The sequence below is a fragment of the Leuresthes tenuis genome, unplaced genomic scaffold (assembly GCF_036924035.1).
Source record: "Leuresthes tenuis unplaced genomic scaffold, fLeuTen1.0.hap1 SCAF_1, whole genome shotgun sequence".
In the NCBI taxonomy this organism is placed as follows: Eukaryota; Metazoa; Chordata; class Actinopteri; order Atheriniformes; family Atherinopsidae; genus Leuresthes; species Leuresthes tenuis.
In genome coordinates, this window is record NW_027325355.1 from 2,096,887 (window position 1) to 2,115,849 (window position 18,963).

General features: G+C 46.1%; 4 non-coding genes and 40 pseudogenes across 4 annotated transcripts; all 44 read right to left on the minus strand.

Moving 5' to 3' along the window:
• Positions 1-152: 152 nt before the first annotated feature.
• Positions 153-271, minus strand: LOC140278400 (5S ribosomal RNA; annotated as a pseudogene).
• A 269-nt stretch (positions 272-540) lies between these two features.
• Positions 541-659, minus strand: LOC140273507 (5S ribosomal RNA; annotated as a pseudogene).
• A 269-nt stretch (positions 660-928) lies between these two features.
• On the minus strand, positions 929-1,047 carry LOC140299379 (5S ribosomal RNA; annotated as a pseudogene).
• Positions 1,048-1,316: 269 nt separating this feature from the next.
• On the minus strand, positions 1,317-1,435 carry LOC140314586 (5S ribosomal RNA; annotated as a pseudogene).
• A 657-nt stretch (positions 1,436-2,092) lies between these two features.
• On the minus strand, positions 2,093-2,211 carry LOC140289285 (5S ribosomal RNA; annotated as a pseudogene).
• A 272-nt stretch (positions 2,212-2,483) lies between these two features.
• On the minus strand, positions 2,484-2,602 carry LOC140278407 (5S ribosomal RNA; annotated as a pseudogene).
• A 269-nt stretch (positions 2,603-2,871) lies between these two features.
• On the minus strand, positions 2,872-2,990 carry LOC140298960 (5S ribosomal RNA). The gene has a single exon (XR_011914553.1). It is a non-coding gene; the product is annotated as a 5S ribosomal RNA (ribosomal RNA).
• Positions 2,991-3,259: 269 nt separating this feature from the next.
• Positions 3,260-3,378, minus strand: LOC140271934 (5S ribosomal RNA; annotated as a pseudogene).
• Positions 3,379-3,647: 269 nt separating this feature from the next.
• On the minus strand, positions 3,648-3,766 carry LOC140275197 (5S ribosomal RNA; annotated as a pseudogene).
• Positions 3,767-4,423: 657 nt separating this feature from the next.
• LOC140293169 (5S ribosomal RNA) lies at positions 4,424-4,542 on the minus strand (annotated as a pseudogene).
• A 272-nt stretch (positions 4,543-4,814) lies between these two features.
• Positions 4,815-4,933, minus strand: LOC140303399 (5S ribosomal RNA; annotated as a pseudogene).
• A 269-nt stretch (positions 4,934-5,202) lies between these two features.
• On the minus strand, positions 5,203-5,321 carry LOC140313893 (5S ribosomal RNA; annotated as a pseudogene).
• Positions 5,322-5,590: 269 nt separating this feature from the next.
• Positions 5,591-5,714, minus strand: LOC140268402 (5S ribosomal RNA; annotated as a pseudogene).
• A 269-nt stretch (positions 5,715-5,983) lies between these two features.
• Positions 5,984-6,102, minus strand: LOC140277050 (5S ribosomal RNA; annotated as a pseudogene).
• A 272-nt stretch (positions 6,103-6,374) lies between these two features.
• On the minus strand, positions 6,375-6,493 carry LOC140295402 (5S ribosomal RNA; annotated as a pseudogene).
• Positions 6,494-6,762: 269 nt separating this feature from the next.
• On the minus strand, positions 6,763-6,881 carry LOC140312941 (5S ribosomal RNA; annotated as a pseudogene).
• Positions 6,882-7,150: 269 nt separating this feature from the next.
• On the minus strand, positions 7,151-7,269 carry LOC140311562 (5S ribosomal RNA; annotated as a pseudogene).
• A 272-nt stretch (positions 7,270-7,541) lies between these two features.
• Positions 7,542-7,660, minus strand: LOC140301183 (5S ribosomal RNA; annotated as a pseudogene).
• A 269-nt stretch (positions 7,661-7,929) lies between these two features.
• On the minus strand, positions 7,930-8,048 carry LOC140275987 (5S ribosomal RNA; annotated as a pseudogene).
• A 266-nt stretch (positions 8,049-8,314) lies between these two features.
• LOC140289450 (5S ribosomal RNA) lies at positions 8,315-8,433 on the minus strand (annotated as a pseudogene).
• A 269-nt stretch (positions 8,434-8,702) lies between these two features.
• On the minus strand, positions 8,703-8,820 carry LOC140290122 (5S ribosomal RNA; annotated as a pseudogene).
• Positions 8,821-9,476: 656 nt separating this feature from the next.
• On the minus strand, positions 9,477-9,595 carry LOC140294569 (5S ribosomal RNA; annotated as a pseudogene).
• Positions 9,596-9,864: 269 nt separating this feature from the next.
• On the minus strand, positions 9,865-9,983 carry LOC140310858 (5S ribosomal RNA; annotated as a pseudogene).
• Positions 9,984-10,253: 270 nt separating this feature from the next.
• Positions 10,254-10,372, minus strand: LOC140298825 (5S ribosomal RNA). Its single transcript, XR_011914429.1, has one exon. It is a non-coding gene; the product is annotated as a 5S ribosomal RNA (ribosomal RNA).
• A 269-nt stretch (positions 10,373-10,641) lies between these two features.
• Positions 10,642-10,760, minus strand: LOC140289046 (5S ribosomal RNA; annotated as a pseudogene).
• Positions 10,761-11,029: 269 nt separating this feature from the next.
• LOC140273514 (5S ribosomal RNA) lies at positions 11,030-11,148 on the minus strand (annotated as a pseudogene).
• Positions 11,149-11,417: 269 nt separating this feature from the next.
• LOC140298961 (5S ribosomal RNA) lies at positions 11,418-11,536 on the minus strand. The gene has a single exon (XR_011914554.1). It is a non-coding gene; the product is annotated as a 5S ribosomal RNA (ribosomal RNA).
• A 269-nt stretch (positions 11,537-11,805) lies between these two features.
• LOC140271941 (5S ribosomal RNA) lies at positions 11,806-11,924 on the minus strand (annotated as a pseudogene).
• Positions 11,925-12,581: 657 nt separating this feature from the next.
• LOC140269864 (5S ribosomal RNA) lies at positions 12,582-12,700 on the minus strand (annotated as a pseudogene).
• A 269-nt stretch (positions 12,701-12,969) lies between these two features.
• Positions 12,970-13,088, minus strand: LOC140271674 (5S ribosomal RNA; annotated as a pseudogene).
• A 269-nt stretch (positions 13,089-13,357) lies between these two features.
• LOC140268405 (5S ribosomal RNA) lies at positions 13,358-13,481 on the minus strand (annotated as a pseudogene).
• Positions 13,482-13,750: 269 nt separating this feature from the next.
• Positions 13,751-13,869, minus strand: LOC140277054 (5S ribosomal RNA; annotated as a pseudogene).
• A 272-nt stretch (positions 13,870-14,141) lies between these two features.
• LOC140295403 (5S ribosomal RNA) lies at positions 14,142-14,260 on the minus strand (annotated as a pseudogene).
• A 269-nt stretch (positions 14,261-14,529) lies between these two features.
• LOC140312945 (5S ribosomal RNA) lies at positions 14,530-14,648 on the minus strand (annotated as a pseudogene).
• A 269-nt stretch (positions 14,649-14,917) lies between these two features.
• LOC140311570 (5S ribosomal RNA) lies at positions 14,918-15,036 on the minus strand (annotated as a pseudogene).
• Positions 15,037-15,308: 272 nt separating this feature from the next.
• LOC140301184 (5S ribosomal RNA) lies at positions 15,309-15,427 on the minus strand (annotated as a pseudogene).
• Positions 15,428-15,696: 269 nt separating this feature from the next.
• On the minus strand, positions 15,697-15,815 carry LOC140276009 (5S ribosomal RNA; annotated as a pseudogene).
• A 266-nt stretch (positions 15,816-16,081) lies between these two features.
• LOC140289451 (5S ribosomal RNA) lies at positions 16,082-16,200 on the minus strand (annotated as a pseudogene).
• A 269-nt stretch (positions 16,201-16,469) lies between these two features.
• LOC140290123 (5S ribosomal RNA) lies at positions 16,470-16,587 on the minus strand (annotated as a pseudogene).
• Positions 16,588-17,243: 656 nt separating this feature from the next.
• On the minus strand, positions 17,244-17,362 carry LOC140294570 (5S ribosomal RNA; annotated as a pseudogene).
• A 269-nt stretch (positions 17,363-17,631) lies between these two features.
• Positions 17,632-17,750, minus strand: LOC140310869 (5S ribosomal RNA; annotated as a pseudogene).
• Positions 17,751-18,020: 270 nt separating this feature from the next.
• LOC140298826 (5S ribosomal RNA) lies at positions 18,021-18,139 on the minus strand. Its single transcript, XR_011914430.1, has one exon. It is a non-coding gene; the product is annotated as a 5S ribosomal RNA (ribosomal RNA).
• A 269-nt stretch (positions 18,140-18,408) lies between these two features.
• Positions 18,409-18,527, minus strand: LOC140289047 (5S ribosomal RNA; annotated as a pseudogene).
• A 269-nt stretch (positions 18,528-18,796) lies between these two features.
• Positions 18,797-18,915, minus strand: LOC140273521 (5S ribosomal RNA; annotated as a pseudogene).
• Between the last annotated feature and the right edge of the window lie 48 nt (positions 18,916-18,963).

Below are 18,963 nucleotides of genomic sequence, written 5' to 3' on the forward strand. Positions count from 1 at the left end.
TTATTCTCTGCAGCTGAAATTGACACTCTCAGATCACTTCGTGTCTGCCAACAAAGACGCAAAAGCAGCTGAAGATGACCAACTTCCTCATGTGTCACAGGAGGATCAGACGTTGCCACAAAAGACATGAAGGTGGTAGAGAGTAGAGAAGAAGCTTACAGCACCTGGTATTCCCAAGTGGTCTCCTATGCAAGTACTAACCAGGCCCAACCCTGCTTGGCTTCCAAGATCAGACGAGGTCAGGCATGTTCCGGGTGGTGTGGCCGTAAGCAGCAATGTCTCTGACAAATGTGCATTATATAGGTACTGGAATCATACGGTTCCTCTATGCAACCAGATAATTGCCGAGAAAAGCTGATGTGTAGCGGGTAAATCATCTTCTCTGATGTGATCATTCTCTGCAACTGAAACTGAGACTCTCAGATCACTTTGTGTCTGCCAACAAAGCAGCAGCAGCTGAAGATGACCAACTTCCTCATGTGTCACAGGGCGATCAGACGTTGCAACAAAAGACATGCAGGTGGTAGAGAGAAGAGAAAAAGCTTACAGCACCTGGTATTCCCAAGCGGTCTCTCATCAAAGTACTAACCAGGCCCAACCCTCCTTGGCTTCTGAGATCAAACGAGGTCAGACATATTCAGGGTGGTTTGGCCGTAAGCAACAATCTCTGTGACAAATGTGCATTATATAGGCAATGGAATCATATGGTTCCTCTATGTAACAAGATAATTGCCGAAAAAGGCTGATATATAGTGGGCACATCTTGTTCCCTGACGTGATCATTTTCTCCAGCTGAAAATGAGACTCTAAGATCACTTCGTGTCTGCCAACAAAGCAGCAGCAGCTGAAGATGACCAACTTCCTCATGTGTCACAGGGTGATCAGACGTTGCAACAAAAGACATGCAGGTGGTTGAGAGAAGAGAAAAAGCTTACAGCACCTGGTATTCCCAAGCGGTCTCCCACCCAAGTACTAACCAGGCCCAACCCTGCTTGGCTTCCAAGATCAGACGAGGTTGGGCATATTCCGGGTGGTGTGGCCGTAAGTAACAATGTTTGTGACAAATGTGCATTATATAGGTACTGGAATCATACGGTTCCTCTATGCAACCATATAATTGCCAAGAAAGGCTGATATGTAGTGGGCACATCTTGTTCCCTGACGTGATAATTTTCTCCAGCTGAAAATGAGACTTTAAGATCACTTCGTGTCTGCCAACAAAGCAGCAGAAAATGAAGATGACCAACTTCCTCATGTGTCACAGGGTGATCAGACGTTGCAACAAAAGACATGCAGGTGGTAGAGAGAAGAGAAAAAGCTTACAGCACCTGATAATCCCAAGCGGTCTCCCATCCAAGTACTAATCAGGCACAACCCTGCTTGGCTTTCGAGATCAGACGAGGTCGGGCATATTCAGGGTGGTGTGGCCGTAAGCAACAATGTCTCTGACAAATGTAAATTGTATAGGTACTGGAATCATACGTTTCCTCTATATAACCAGATAATTGCAGAGAAAGGCTGATAAATAGTGGACACATCTTCTTCCCTGACGTGATTATTCTCTCCAGCTGAAAATGAGACTCTCAGATCACTTCGTGTCTGCCAACAAAGCAGCAGCAGCTGAAGATGACCAACTTCCTCATGTGTCACAGGGCGATCAGACGTTGCAACAAAATACATGCAGGTGGTAGAGAGAAGAGAAAAAGATTACATCACCTGGTATTCCCAAGCGGTGTCCCATCAAAGTACTAACCAGAACCAGCCCTCCTTGGCTTCCGAGATCAGACAAGGTCAGACATATTCAGGGTGGTTTGTCCGTAAGTAACAATCTCTGTGACAAATGTGCATTATATAGGCAATGGAATCATACACTTCCTCTATGTAACCAGATAATTGCCGAGAAAGGCTGATATGTAGTGGGCACATCTTCTTCCCTGACGTGATAATTCTCTCCAGCTGAAAATGAGACTCTCAGATCACTTTGTGTCTGCCAACAAAGCAGCAGCAGCTGAAGATGACCAACTTCCTCATGTGTCACAGGGTGATCAGACGTTGCAACAAAAGACATGCAGGTGGTAGAGAGAAGAGAAAAAGCTTACAGCACCTGGTATTCCCAAGCAGTCTTCCATCCAAGTACTAACCAGGCCCAAACCTGCTTGACTTCCAAGATCAGACAAGGTCGGGCTTATTCAGGGTGGTGTGGCCGTAAGCAACAATATCTGTGACAAATGTGCATTATATAGGTACTGGAATCATACACTTCCTCTATGTAACCAGATAATTGCCCAGAAAGGCTGACTTGTAGTGGGCACATCTTCTTCCCTGATGTGATTATTCTCTGCAGCTGAAATTGACACTCTCAGATCACTTCGTGTCTGCCAACAAAGACGCAAAAGCAGCTGAAGATGACCAACTTCCTCATGTGTCACAGGAGGATCAGACGTTGCCACAAAAGACATGAAGGTGGTAGAGAGTAGAGAAGAAGCTTACAGCACCTGGTATTCCCAAGTGGTCTCCTATGCAAGTACTAACCAGGCCCAACCCTGCTTGGCTTCCAAGATCAGACGAGGTCAGGCATGTTCCGGGTGGTGTGGCCGTAAGCAGCAATGTCTCTGACAAATGTGCATTATATAGGTACTGGAATCATACGGTTCCTCTATGCAACCAGATAATTGCCGAGAAAGGCTGATGTGTAGCGGGTAAATCATCTTCTCTGATGTGATCATTCTCTGCAACTGAAACTGAGACTCTCAGATCACTTCATGTCTGCCAACAAAGCAGCAGCAGCTGAAGATGACCAACTTCCTCATGTGTCACAGGGTGATCAGACGTTGCAACAAAAGACATGCAGGTGGTTGAGAGAAGAGAAAAAGCTTACAGCACCTGGTATTCCCAAGCGGTCTCCCATCCAAGTACTAACCAGGCCCAACCCTGCTTGGCTTCCAAGATCAGACGAGGTTGGGCATATTCCGGGTGGTGTGGCCGTAAGTAACAATGTTTGTGACAAATGTGCATTATATAGGTACTGGAATCATACGGTTCCTCTATGCAACCATATAATTGCCAAGAAAGGCTGATATGTAGTGGGCACATCTTGTTCCCTGACGTGATAATTTTCTCCAGCTGAAAATGAGACTTTAAGATCACTTCGTGTCTGCCAACAAAGCAGCAGAAAATGAAGATGACCAACTTCCTCATGTGTCACAGGGTGATCAGACGTTGCAACAAAAGACATGCAGGTGGTTGAGAGAAGAGAAAAAGCTTACAGCACCTGATAATCCCAAGCGGTCTCCCATCCAAGTACTAACCAGGCACAACCCTGCTTGGCTTTCGAGATCAGACGAGGTCGGGCATATTCAGGGTGGTGTGGCCGTAAGCAACAATGTCTCTGACAAATGTAAATTGTATAGGTACTGGAATCATACGTTTCCTCTATATAACCAGATAATTGCAGAGAAAGGCTGATAAATAGTGGACACATCTTCTTCCCTGACGTGATTATTCTCTCCAGCTGAAAATGAGACTCTCAGATCACTTCGTGTCTGCCAACAAAGCAGCAGCAGCTGAAGATGACCAACTTCCTCATGTGTCACAGGGCGATCAGACCTTGCAACAAAATACATGCAGGTGGTAGAGAGAAGAGAAAAAGCTTACAGCACCTGGCATTCCCAAGGGGTCTCCCATTCAAGTACTAACCAGGCCCAACCCTGCTTGGGGTCCGAGATCAGTCGAGGTCGGGCATATTCAGGGTGGTGTGGCCGTAAGTAACAATGTCTGTGAAAAATGTGCATTATATAGGTACTGGAATAATACAGTTCCTCTATGTAACCAGATAATTGCAGAGAAAGGCTAACTTGTTGTGGGCACATCTTCTTCCTTGATGTGATTATTCTCTGCAGCTGAAACTGAGACTCTCAGATCACTTCGTGTCTGCTAACAAAGCAGCAGCAGCTGAAGATGACCAACTTCCTCATGTGTCACAGGGCGATCAGACATTGCAACAAAAGACATGTAGGTGGTAGAGAGAAGAGAAAAAGCTTACAGCACCTGGTATTCCCAAGCGGTGTCCCATCAAAGTACTAACCAGAACCAGCCCTCCTTGGCTTCCGAGATCAGACAAGGTCAGACATATTCAGGGTGGTTTGTCCGTAAGTAACAATCTCTGTGACAAATGTGCACTATATAGGCAATGGAATCATACACTTCCTCTATGTAACCAGATAATTGCCGAGAAAGGCTGATATGTAGTGGGCACATCTTCTTCCCTGACGTGATAATTCTCTCCAGCTGAAAATGAGACTCTCAGATCACTTTGTGTCTGCCAACAAAGCAGCAGCAGCTGAAGATGACCAACTTCCTCATGTGTCACAGGGTGATCAGACGTTGCAACAAAAGACATGCAGGTGGTAGAGAGAAGAGAAAAAGCTTACAGCACCTGGTATTCCCAAGCAGTCTCCCATCCAAGTACTAACGAGGCCCAAACCTGCTTGACTTCCAAGATCAGACAAGGTCGGGCTTATTCAGGGTGGTGTGGCCGTAAGCAACAATATCTGTGACAAATGTGCATTATATAGGCAATGGAATCATACACTTCCTCTATGTAACCAGATAATTGCCCAGAAAGGCTGACTTGTAGTGGGCACATCTTCTTCCCTGATGTGATTATTCTCTGCAGCTGAAATTGACACTCTCAGATCACTTCGTGTCTGCCAACAAAGACGCAGCAGCAGCTGAAGATGACCAACTTCCTCATGTGTCACAGGAGGATCAGACGTTGCCACAAAAGACATGAAGGTGGTAGAGAGTAGAGAAGAAGCTTACAGCACCTGGTATTCCCAAGTGGTCTCCCATGCAAGTACTAACCAGGCCCAACCCTGCTTGGCTTCCAAGATCAGACGAGGTCAGGCATGTTCCGGGTGGTGTGGCCGTAAGCAGCAATGTCTCTGACAAATGTGCATTATATAGGTACTGGAATCATACGGTTCCTCTATGCAACCAGATAATTGCCGAGAAAGGCTGATGTGTAGCGGGTAAATCATCTTCTCTGATGTGATCATTCTCTGCAACTGAAACTGAGACTCTCAGATCACTTCATGTCTGCCAACAAAGCAGCAGCAGCTGAAGATGACCAACTTCCTCATGTGTCACAGGGTGGTCAGACGTTGCAACAAAATACATGCAGGTGGTTGAGAGAAGAGAAAAAGCTTACAGCACCTGGTATTCCCAAGTTGTCTCCAATTCAAGTACTAACAAGGCCCAACCCTGCTTGGCTTCCAAGATCAGACGAGCTCGGGCATGTTCAGGGTGGTGTGGCCGTAAGCAACAATGTCTGTGACAAATGTGCATTATATAGGTACTGGAATCATACGGTTCCTCTATGCAACCAGATAATTGCCGAGAAAGGCTGACTTGTTATGGGCACATCTTCTTCCCTGATGTGATTATTCTCTGCAGCTGAAACTGAGACTCTCAGATCACTTTGTGTCTGCCAACAAAGCAGCAGCAGCTGAAGATGACCAACTTCCTCATGTGTCACAGGGTGATCAGATGTTACAACAAAAGACATGCAGGTGGTAGAGAGAAGAGAAAAAGCTTACAGCACCTGGTATTCCCAAGCAGTCTCCCACCCAAGTACTAACCAGGCACAACCCTGCTTGGCTTCCGAGATCAGACGAGGTCGGGCATATTATATTCAGGGTGGTGTGGCCGTAAGCGACAATCTCTGTGACAAATGTGTATTATATAGGTACTGGAATCATACACTTCCTCTATGTAACCAGATAATTGCCGAGAAAGGCTGACTCTTAGTGGTTACATCTTCCTTCTTGATGTGATCATTCTCTTCAGCTGAAACTGAGACTCTCAGATCACTTCGTGTCTGCCAACAAAGCAGCAGAAGCTGAAGATGACCAACTTCCTCATGTGTCACAGGGTGATCAGACATTGCAACAAAAGACATGCAGGTTGTAGAGAGAAGAGAAAAAGCTTACAGCACCTGGTATTCGCAAGCAGTCTCCCATTCAAGAACTAACCAGGCCCAACCCTGCTTGGCTTCCGAGATCAGACGAGGTCGAGCTTATTCAGGGTGGTGTGGCTGTAAGCAACAATATCTGGTACAAATGTGTATTATATAGGTACTGGAATCATACACTTCCTCTATGTAACCAGATAATTGCCGAGAAAGGCTGACTCTTAGTGGGCACATCTTCCTCCTTGATGTGATTATTCTCTGGAGCTGAAACTGAGACTCTCAGATCACTTCATGTCTGCCAACAAAGCAGCAGCAGCAGCTGAAGATGATCAACTTCCTCATGTGTCACAGGGTGATCAGACGTTGCAACAAAAGACATGCAGGTTGTAGAGAGAAGAGAAAAAGCTTACAGCAAATGGTATTTTCAAGCGGTCTCCCACCCAAGTACTAACCAGAACCAACCCTGCTTGGCTTCCGAGATCAGACGAGGTCAGGCATATTGAGGGTGGTGTGGCCGTAAGCAACAATGTCTGTGACAAATGTGCATTATATAAGTACAGGAATCATACGGTTCCTCTATGTAACCAGATAATTGCTGAGAAAGGCTGATGTGTAGTGGGCACATCATCTTCCCTGACGTGATTATTCTCTTCAGCTGAAACTGAGACTCTCAGATCACTTCGTGTCTTCCAACAAAGCAGCAGCAGCTGAAGATGACCAACTTCCTCATGTGTCACAGGGTGATCAGACGTTGCAACAAAAGACATGCAGGTTGTAGAGAGAAGAGAAAACGCTTACAGCACCTGGTATTCCCAAGCAGTCTCCCATTGAAGTACTAACCAGGCCCAACCCTCCTTAGCTTCCGAGATCAGACGAGGTCGGGCATATTCAGGGTGGTGTGGCCGTAAGGAACAATTTCTGTGACAAATGTGCATTATATAAGTACTGGAATCATACACTTCCTCTATGTAACCAGATCATTTCCGAGAAAGGCTCACTTGTTATGGGCACATCTTCTTCCCTGATGTGATCATTCTCTGCAGCTGAAACTGAGACTCTCAGATCACTTCGTGTCTGCCAACAAAGCAGCAGCAGCTGAAGATGACCAACTTCCTCATGTGTCACAGGGTGATCAGACGTTGCAACAAAAGACATGCAGGTGGTAGAGAGAAGAGAAAAAGCTTACAGCACCTGGTATTCCCAAGAGGTCTTCCATCCAAGTACTAACCAGGCCCAACCCTCCTTGGCTTCCAAGATCAGACGAGGTCGGGCATATTCAGGGTGGTGCGGCCGTAAGCAACAATAGCTGTGACAAATGTGCATTATATAGGTACTGGAATCATACACTTCTTCTATGTAACCAGATAATTGCAGAGAAAGGCTGACTTGTAGTGGGCACATCTTCTTCCCTGATGTGATTATTCTCTGCAGCTGAAACTGAGACTCTCAGATCACTTCGTGTCTAACAACAAAGAAGCAGCAGCTGCTGAAGATGACCAACTTCCTCATGTGTCACAGGATGATCAGACGTTGCAACAAAAGACATGCAGGTGGTAGAGAGAAGAGAAGAAGCTTACAGCACCTGGTATTCCCAAGTAGTCTCCCATCCAAGTACTAAGCAGGCTCAACCCTGCTTGGCTTCCGAGATCAGACGAGGTCGGGCATGTTCAGGGTGGTGTGGCCGTAAGCAACAATGTCTCTGACAAATGTGCATTATATAGGTACTGGAATCATACGGTTCCTCTATGCAACCAGATAATTGCCGAGAAAGGCTGATAAGTAGTGGGCACATCTTCTTCCCTGACGTGATTATTCTCTCGAGCTGAAACTGAGACTCTCAGATCACTTTGTGTCTGCCAACAAAGCAGCAGAAGCTGAAGATGACCAACTTCCTCATGTGTCACAGGGTGATCAGACATTGCAACAAAAGACATGCAGGTGGTAGAGAGAAGAGAAAAAGCTTACAACACCTGGTATTCCGAAGAGGTCTTCCATCCAAGTACAAACCAGGCCCAACCCTGCTTGGCTTCCGAGATCAGACGAGGTCGGGCATGTTCAGGGTTGTGTGGCCGTAAGCAACGTCTCTGACAAATGTGCATTATATAGGTACTGGAATCATACGGTTCCTCTATGCACCCAGATAATTGCAGAGAAAGGCTGATGTGTAGCGGGCATATCATCTTCTCTGATGTGATCATTCTCTGCAACTGAAACTGAGACTCTCAGATCACTTCGTGTCAGCCAACAAAGCAGCAGCAGCTGAAGATGACCAACTTCCTCATGTGTCACAGGGTGATCAGACGTTGCAACAAAAGACATGCAGGTGGTAGAGAGAAGAGAAAAAGCTTACAGCACCTGGTATTCCCAAGAGGTCTTCCATCCAAGTACTAACCACGCCCAACCCTCCTTGGCTTCCAAGATCAGACGAGGTCGGGCATATTCAGGGTGGTGCGGCCGTAAGCAACAATAGCTGTGACAAATGTGCATTATATAGGTACTGGAATCATACACTTCTTCTATGTAACCAGATAATTGCAGAGAAAGGCTGACTTGTAGTGGGCACATCTTCTTCCCTGATGTGATTATTCTCTGCAGCTGAAACTGAGACTCTCAGATCACTTTGTGTCTGCCAACAAAGCAGCAGCAGCTGAAGATGACCAACTTCCTCATGTGTCACAGGGTGATCAGACGTTGCAACAAAAGACATTCAGGTGGTCCAGAGAAGAGATAAAGCTTACAGCACCTGGTATTCCCAAGCAGTCTCCCACCCAAGTACTAACCAGGCCAACCGTGCTTGGCTTCCGAGATCAGACGAGGTCGGGCATGTTCAGGGTGGTGTGGCCGTAAGTAATAATCTCTGTGACAAATGTGCATTATATAGGTACTGGAATCATACGGTTCCTCTATGTAACCAGATAATTGCCAAGAAAGGCTGATGTGTAGTGGGCACATATTCTTCCCTGATGTGATTATTCTCTGCAGCTGAAACTGAGACTCTCAGATCACTTTGTGTCTGCCAACAAAGCAGCAGCAGCTGAAGATGACCAACTTCCTCATGTGTCACAGGGTGATCAGACGTTGCAACAAAAGACATGCAGGTGGTAGAGAGAAGAGAAAAAGCTTACAGCACCTGGTATTCCCAAGCTGTCTCCCATCCAAGTACTAACCAGGTACAACCTTCTTGGTGTCCGAGATCAGACGAGGTCTGGCTTATTCAGGGTGGTGTGGCCGTAAGCAACAATGTCTCTGACAAATGTGCATTATATAGGTACTGGAATCATACGGTTCCTCTATGCAACCAGATAATTGCCGAGAAAGGCTGATGTGTAGCGGGCAAATCATCTTCTCTGATGTGATCATTCTCTGCAACTGAAACTGAGACTCTCAGATCACTTTGTGTCAGCCAACAAAGCAGGAGCAGCTGAAGATGACCAACTTCCTCATGTGTCACAGGGTGATCAGATGTTGCAACAAAAGACATGCAGGTTGTAGAGAGAAGAGAAAACACTTACAGCACCTGGTATTCCCAAGCAGTCTCCCATCCAAGTACTAAGCAGGCTCAACGCTGCTTGGCTTCCGAGATCAGACGAGGGCGGGTATGTTCAGGGTGGTGTGGCCGTAAGCAACAATGTGTCTGACAAAAGTGCATTATATTAGTACAGGAATCATACGGTTCCTCTATGTAACCAGATAATTGCTGAGAAAGGCTGATGTGTAGTGGGCACATCTTCTTCCCTGACGTGATTATTCTCTTCAGCTGAAACTGAGACTCTCAGATCACTTCGTGTCTTCCAACAAAGCAGCAGCAGCTGAAGATGACCAACTTCCTCATGTGTCACAGGGTGATCAGACGTTGCAACAAAAGACATGCAGGTTGTAGAGAGAAGAGAAAACGCTTACAGCACCTGGTATTCCCAAGCAGTCTCCCATCCAAGTACTAACCAGGCCCAACCCTCCTTGGCTTCTGAGATCAGACGAGGTCAGACATATTCAGGGTGGTTTGGCCGTAAGCAACAATCTCTGTGACAAATGTGCATTATATAGGCAATGGAATCATATGGTTCCTCTATGTAACAAGATAATTGCCAAAAAAAGGCTGATATATAGTGGGCACATCTTGTTCCCTGACGTGATAATTTTCTCCAGCTGAAAATGAGACTCTAAGATCACTTCGTGTCTGCCAACAAAGCAGCAGCAGCTGAAGATGACCAACTTCCTCATGTGTCACAGGGTGATCAGACGTTGCAACAAAAGACATGCAGGTGGTTGAGAGAAGAGAAAAAGCTTACAGCACCTGGTATTCCCAAGCGGTCTCCCATCCAAGTACTAACCAGGCCCAACCGTGCTTGGCTTCCAAGATCAGACGAGGTTGGGCATATTCAGGGTGGTGTGGCCGTAAGTAACAATGTCTGTGACAAATGTGCATTATATAGGTACTGGAATCATACGGTTCCTCTATGCAACCATATAATTGCCAAGAAAGGCTGATATGTAGTGGGCACATCTTGTTCCCTGACGTGATCATTTTCTCCAGCTGAAAATGAGACTCTAAGATCACTTCGTGTCTGCCAACAAAGCAGCAGAAAATGAAGATGACCAACTTCCTCATGTGTCACAGGGTGATCAGACGTTGCAACAAAAGACATGCAGGTGGTTGAGAGAAGAGAAAAAGCTTACATCACCTGATAATCCCAAGCGGTCTCCCATCCAAGTACTAACCAGGCCCAACCCTGCTTGGCTTCCGAGATCAAACGAGGTCAGACATATTCAGGGTGGTTTGGCCGTAAGCAACAATCTCTGTGACAAATGTGCATTATATAGGTACTGGAATCATACGGTTCCTCTATGCAACCAGATAATTGCCGAGAAAAGCTGATGTGTAGCGGGTAAATCATCTTCTCTGATGTGATCATTCTCTGCAACTGAAACTGAGACTCTCAGATCACTTTGTGTCTGCCAACAAGGCAGCAGCAGCTGAAGATGACCAACTTCCTCATGTGTCACAGGGCGATCAGACGTTGCAACAAAAGACATGCAGGTGGTAGAGAGAAGAGAAAAAGCTTACAGCACCTGGTATTCCCAAGCGGTCTCTCATCAAAGTACTAACCAGGCCCAACCCTCCTTGGCTTCTGAGATCAAACGAGGTCAGACATATTCAGGGTGGTTTGGCCGTAAGCAACAATCTCTGTGACAAATGTGCATTATATAGGCAATGGAATCATATGGTTCCTCTATGTAACAAGATAATTGCCGAAAAAGGCTGATATATAGTGGGCACATCTTGTTCCCTGACGTGATCATTTTCTCCAGCTGAAAATGAGACTCTAAGATCCCTTCGTGTCTGCCAACAAAGCAGCAGCAGCTGAAGATGACCAACTTCCTCATGTGTCACAGGGTGATCAGACGTTGCAACAAAAGACATGCAGGTGGTTGAGAGAAGAGAAAAAGCTTACAGCACCTGGTATTCCCAAGCGGTCTCCCATCCAAGTACTAACCAGGCCCAACCCTGCTTGGCTTCCAAGATCAGACGAGGTTGGGCATATTCCGGGTGGTGTGGCCGTAAGTAACAATGTTTGTGACAAATGTGCATTATATAGGTACTGGAATCATACGGTTCCTCTATGCAACCATATAATTGCCAAGAAAGGCTGATATGTAGTGGGCACATCTTGTTCCCTGACGTGATAATTTTCTCCAGCTGAAAATGAGACTTTAAGATCACTTCGTGTCTGCCAACAAAGCAGCAGAAAATGAAGATGACCAACTTCCTCATGTGTCACAGGGTGATCAGACGTTGCAACAAAAGACATGCAGGTGGTTGAGAGAAGAGAAAAAGCTTACAGCACCTGATAATCCCAAGCGGTCTCCCATCCAAGTACTAACCAGGCACAACCCTGCTTGGCTTTCGAGATCAGACGAGGTCGGGCATATTCAGGGTGGTGTGGCCGTAAGCAACAATGTCTCTGACAAATGTAAATTGTATAGGTACTGGAATCATACGTTTCCTCTATATAACCAGATAATTGCAGAGAAAGGCTGATAAATAGTGGACACATCTTCTTCCCTGACGTGATTATTCTCTCCAGCTGAAAATGAGACTCTCAGATCACTTCGTGTCTGCCAACAAAGCAGCAGCAGCTGAAGATGACCAACTTCCTCATGTGTCACAGGGCGATCAGACGTTGCAACAAAATACATGCAGGTGGTAGAGAGAAGAGAAAAAGATTACATCACCTGGTATTCCCAAGCGGTGTCCCATCAAAGTACTAACCAGAACCAGCCCTCCTTGGCTTCCGAGATCAGACAAGGTCAGACATATTCAGGGTGGTTTGTCCGTAAGTAACAATCTCTGTGACAAATGTGCATTATATAGGCAATGGAATCATACACTTCCTCTATGTAACCAGATAATTGCCGAGAAAGGCTGATATGTAGTGGGCACATCTTCTTCCCTGACGTGATAATTCTCTCCAGCTGAAAATGAGACTCTCAGATCACTTTGTGTCTGCCAACAAAGCAGCAGCAGCTGAAGATGACCAACTTCCTCATGTGTCACAGGGTGATCAGACGTTGCAACAAAAGACATGCAGGTGGTAGAGAGAAGAGAAAAAGCTTACAGTACCTGGTATTCCCAAGCAGTCTTCCATCCAAGTACTAACCAGGCCCAAACCTGCTTGACTTCCAAGATCAGACGAGGTCGGGCATATTCAGGGTGGTGTGGCCGTAAGCAACAATGTCTCTGACAAATGTAAATTGTATAGGTACTGGAATCATACGTTTCCTCTATATAACCAGATAATTGCAGAGAAAGGCTGATAAATAGTGGACACATCTTCTTCCCTGACGTGATTATTCTCTCCAGCTGAAAATGAGACTCTCAGATCACTTCGTGTCTGCCAACAAAGCAGCAGCAGCTGAAGATGACCAACTTCCTCATGTGTCACAGGGCGATCAGACCTCTCAACAAAATACATGCAGGTGGTAGAGAGAAGAGAAAAAGCTTACAGCACCTGGCATTCCCAAGTTGTCTCCAATTCAAGTACTAACAAGGCCCAACCCTGCTTGGCTTCCAAGATCAGACGAGCTCGGGCATGTTCAGGGTGGTGTGGCCGTAAGCAACAATGTCTGTGACAAATGTGCATTATATAGGTACTGGAATCATACGGTTCCTCTATGCAACCAGATAATTGCCGAGAAAGGCTGACTTGTTATGGGCACATCTTCTTCCCTGATGTGATTATTCTCTGCAGCTGAAACTGAGACTCTCAGATCACTTTGTGTCTGCCAACAAAGCAGCAGCAGCTGAAGATGACCAACTTCCTCATGTGTCACAGGGTGATCAGATGTTACAACAAAAGACATGCAGGTGGTAGAGAGAAGAGAAAAAGCTTACAGCACCTGGTATTCCCAAGCAGTCTCCCACCCAAGTACTAACCAGGCACAACCCTGCTTGGCTTCCGAGATCAGACGAGGTCGGGCATATTATATTCAGGGTGGTGTGGCCGTAAGCGACAATCTCTGTGACAAATGTGTATTATATAGGTACTGGAATCATACACTTCCTCTATGTAACCAGATAATTGCCGAGAAAGGCTGACTCTTAGTGGTTACATCTTCCTTCTTGATGTGATCATTCTCTTCAGCTGAAACTGAGACTCTCAGATCACTTCGTGTCTGCCAACAAAGCAGCAGAAGCTGAAGATGACCAACTTCCTCATGTGTCACAGGGTGATCAGACATTGCAACAAAAGACATGCAGGTTGTAGAGAGAAGAGAAAAAGCTTACAGCACCTGGTATTCGCAAGCAGTCTCCCATTCAAGAACTAACCAGGCCCAACCCTGCTTGGCTTCCGAGATCAGACGAGGTCGAGCTTATTCAGGGTGGTGTGGCTGTAAGCAACAATATCTGGTACAAATGTGTATTATATAGGTACTGGAATCATACACTTCCTCTATGTAACCAGATAATTGCCGAGAAAGGCTGACTCTTAGTGGGCACATCTTCCTCCTTGATGTGATTATTCTCTGGAGCTGAAACTGAGACTCTCAGATCACTTCATGTCTGCCAACAAAGCAGCAGCAGCAGCTGAAGATGATCAACTTCCTCATGTGTCACAGGGTGATCAGACGTTGCAACAAAAGACATGCAGGTTGTAGAGAGAAGAGAAAAAGCTTACAGCAAATGGTATTTTCAAGCGGTCTCCCACCCAAGTACTAACCAGAACCAACCCTGCTTGGCTTCCGAGATCAGACGAGGTCAGGCATATTGAGGGTGGTGTGGCCGTAAGCAACAATGTCTGTGACAAATGTGCATTATATAAGTACAGGAATCATACGGTTCCTCTATGTAACCAGATAATTGCTGAGAAAGGCTGATGTGTAGTGGGCACATCATCTTCCCTGACGTGATTATTCTCTTCAGCTGAAACTGAGACTCTCAGATCACTTCGTGTCTTCCAACAAAGCAGCAGCAGCTGAAGATGACCAACTTCCTCATGTGTCACAGGGTGATCAGACGTTGCAACAAAAGACATGCAGGTTGTAGAGAGAAGAGAAAACGCTTACAGCACCTGGTATTCCCAAGCAGTCTCCCATTGAAGTACTAACCAGGCCCAACCCTCCTTAGCTTCCGAGATCAGACGAGGTCGGGCATATTCAGGGTGGTGTGGCCGTAAGGAACAATTTCTGTGACAAATGTGCATTATATAAGTACTGGAATCATACACTTCCTCTATGTAACCAGATCATTTCCGAGAAAGGCTCACTTGTTATGGGCACATCTTCTTCCCTGATGTGATCATTCTCTGCAGCTGAAACTGAGACTCTCAGATCACTTCGTGTCTGCCAACAAAGCAGCAGCAGCTGAAGATGACCAACTTCCTCATGTGTCACAGGGTGATCAGACGTTGCAACAAAAGACATGCAGGTGGTAGAGAGAAGAGAAAAAGCTTACAGCACCTGGTATTCCCAAGAGGTCTTCCATCCAAGTACTAACCAGGCCCAACCCTCCTTGGCTTCCAAGATCAGACGAGGTCGGGCATATTCAGGGTGGTGCGGCCGTAAGCAACAATAGCTGTGACAAATGTGCATTATATAGGTACTGGAATCATACACTTCTTCTATGTAACCAGATAATTGCAGAGAAAGGCTGACTTGTAGTGGGCACATCTTCTTCCCTGATGTGATTATTCTCTGCAGCTGAAACTGAGACTCTCAGATCACTTCGTGTCTAACAACAAAGAAGCAGCAGCTGCTGAAGATGACCAACTTCCTCATGTGTCACAGGATGATCAGACGTTGCAACAAAAGACATGCAGGTGGTAGAGAGAAGAGAAGAAGCTTACAGCACCTGGTATTCCCAAGTAGTCTCCCATCCAAGTACTAAGCAGGCTCAACCCTGCTTGGCTTCCGAGATCAGACGAGGTCGGGCATGTTCAGGGTGGTGTGGCCGTAAGCAACAATGTCTCTGACAAATGTGCATTATATAGGTACTGGAATCATACGGTTCCTCTATGCAACCAGATAATTGCCGAGAAAGGCTGATAAGTAGTGGGCACATCTTCTTCCCTGACGTGATTATTCTCTCGAGCTGAAACTGAGACTCTCAGATCACTTTGTGTCTGCCAACAAAGCAGCAGAAGCTGAAGATGACCAACTTCCTCATGTGTCACAGGGTGATCAGACATTGCAACAAAAGACATGCAGGTGGTAGAGAGAAGAGAAAAAGCTTACAACACCTGGTATTCCGAAGAGGTCTTCCATCCAAGTACAAACCAGGCCCAACCCTGCTTGGCTTCCGAGATCAGACGAGGTCGGGCATGTTCAGGGTTGTGTGGCCGTAAGCAACGTCTCTGACAAATGTGCATTATATAGGTACTGGAATCATACGGTTCCTCTATGCACCCAGATAATTGCAGAGAAAGGCTGATGTGTAGCGGGCATATCATCTTCTCTGATGTGATCATTCTCTGCAACTGAAACTGAGACTCTCAGATCACTTCGTGTCAGCCAACAAAGCAGCAGCAGCTGAAGATGACCAACTTCCTCATGTGTCACAGGGTGATCAGACGTTGCAACAAAAGACATGCAGGTGGTAGAGAGAAGAGAAAAAGCTTACAGCACCTGGTATTCCCAAGAGGTCTTCCATCCAAGTACTAACCACGCCCAACCCTCCTTGGCTTCCAAGATCAGACGAGGTCGGGCATATTCAGGGTGGTGCGGCCGTAAGCAACAATAGCTGTGACAAATGTGCATTATATAGGTACTGGAATCATACACTTCTTCTATGTAACCAGATAATTGCAGAGAAAGGCTGACTTGTAGTGGGCACATCTTCTTCCCTGATGTGATTATTCTCTGCAGCTGAAACTGAGACTCTCAGATCACTTTGTGTCTGCCAACAAAGCAGCAGCAGCTGAAGATGACCAACTTCCTCATGTGTCACAGGGTGATCAGACGTTGCAACAAAAGACATTCAGGTGGTCCAGAGAAGAGATAAAGCTTACAGCACCTGGTATTCCCAAGCAGTCTCCCACCCAAGTACTAACCAGGCCAACCGTGCTTGGCTTCCGAGATCAGACGAGGTCGGGCATGTTCAGGGTGGTGTGGCCGTAAGTAATAATCTCTGTGACAAATGTGCATTATATAGGTACTGGAATCATACGGTTCCTCTATGTAACCAGATAATTGCCAAGAAAGGCTGATGTGTAGTGGGCACATATTCTTCCCTGATGTGATTATTCTCTGCAGCTGAAACTGAGACTCTCAGATCACTTTGTGTCTGCCAACAAAGCAGCAGCAGCTGAAGATGACCAACTTCCTCATGTGTCACAGGGTGATCAGACGTTGCAACAAAAGACATGCAGGTGGTAGAGAGAAGAGAAAAAGCTTACAGCACCTGGTATTCCCAAGCTGTCTCCCATCCAAGTACTAACCAGGTACAACCTTCTTGGTGTCCGAGATCAGACGAGGTCTGGCTTATTCAGGGTGGTGTGGCCGTAAGCAACAATGTCTCTGACAAATGTGCATTATATAGGTACTGGAATCATACGGTTCCTCTATGCAACCAGATAATTGCCGAGAAAGGCTGATGTGTAGCGGGCAAATCATCTTCTCTGATGTGATCATTCTCTGCAACTGAAACTGAGACTCTCAGATCACTTTGTGTCAGCCAACAAAGCAGGAGCAGCTGAAGATGACCAACTTCCTCATGTGTCACAGGGTGATCAGATGTTGCAACAAAAGACATGCAGGTTGTAGAGAGAAGAGAAAACACTTACAGCACCTGGTATTCCCAAGCAGTCTCCCATCCAAGTACTAAGCAGGCTCAACGCTGCTTGGCTTCCGAGATCAGACGAGGGCGGGTATGTTCAGGGTGGTGTGGCCGTAAGCAACAATGTGTCTGACAAAAGTGCATTATATTAGTACAGGAATCATACGGTTCCTCTATGTAACCAGATAATTGCTGAGAAAGGCTGATGTGTAGTGGGCACATCTTCTTCCCTGACGTGATTATTCTCTTCAGCTGAAACTGAGACTCTCAGATCACTTCGTGTCTTCCAACAAAGCAGCAGCAGCTGAAGATGACCAACTTCCTCATGTGTCACAGGGTGATCAGACGTTGCAACAAAAGACATGCAGGTTGTAGAGAGAAGAGAAAACGCTTACAGCACCTGGTATTCCCAAGCAGTCTCCCATCCAAGTACTAACCAGGCCCAACCCTCCTTGGCTTCTGAGATCAGACGAGGTCAGACATATTCAGGGTGGTTTGGCCGTAAGCAACAATCTCTGTGACAAATGTGCATTATATAGGCAATGGAATCATATGGTTCCTCTATGTAACAAGATAATTGCCAAAAAAAGGCTGATATATAGTGGGCACATCTTGTTCCCTGACGTGATAATTTTCTCCAGCTGAAAATGAGACTCTAAGATCACTTCGTGTCTGCCAACAAAGCAGCAGCAGCTGAAGATGACCAACTTCCTCATGTGTCACAGGGTGATCAGACGTTGCAACAAAAGACATGCAGGTGGTTGAGAGAAGAGAAAAAGCTTACAGCACCTGGTATTCCCAAGCGGTCTCCCATCCAAGTACTAACCAGGCCCAACCGTGCTTGGCTTCCAAGATCAGACGAGGTTGGGCATATTCAGGGTGGTGTGGCCGTAAGTAACAATGTCTGTGACAAATGTGCATTATATAGGTACTGGAATCATACGGTTCCTCTATGCAACCATATAATTGCCAAGAAAGGCTGATATGTAGTGGGCACATCTTGTTCCCTGACGTGATCATTTTCTCCAGCTGAAAATGAGACTCTAAGATCACTTCGTGTCTGCCAACAAAGCAGCAGAAAATGAAGATGACCAACTTCCTCATGTGTCACAGGGTGATCAGACGTTGCAACAAAAGACATGCAGGTGGTTGAGAGAAGAGAAAAAGCTTACATCACCTGATAATCCCAAGCGGTCTCCCATCCAAGTACTAACCAGGCCCAACCCTGCTTGGCTTCCGAGATCAAACGAGGTCAGACATATTCAGGGTGGTTTGGCCGTAAGCAACAATCTCTGTGACAAATGTGCATTATATAGGTACTGGAATCATACGGTTCCTCTATGCAACCAGATAATTGCCGAGAAAAGCTGATGTGTAGCGGGTAAATCATCTTCTCTGATGTGATCATTCTCTGCAACTGAAACTGAGACTCTCAGATCACTTTGTGTCTGCCAACAAGGCAGCAGCAGCTGAAGATGACCAACTTCCTCATGTGTCACAGGGCGATCAGACGTTGCAACAAAAGACATGCAGGTGGTAGAGAGAAGAGAAAAAGCTTACAGCACCTGGTATTCCCAAGCGGTCTCTCATCAAAGTACTAACCAGGCCCAACCCTCCTTGGCTTCTGAGATCAAACGAGGTCAGACATATTCAGGGTGGTTTGGCCGTAAGCAACAATCTCTGTGACAAATGTGCATTATATAGGCAATGGAATCATATG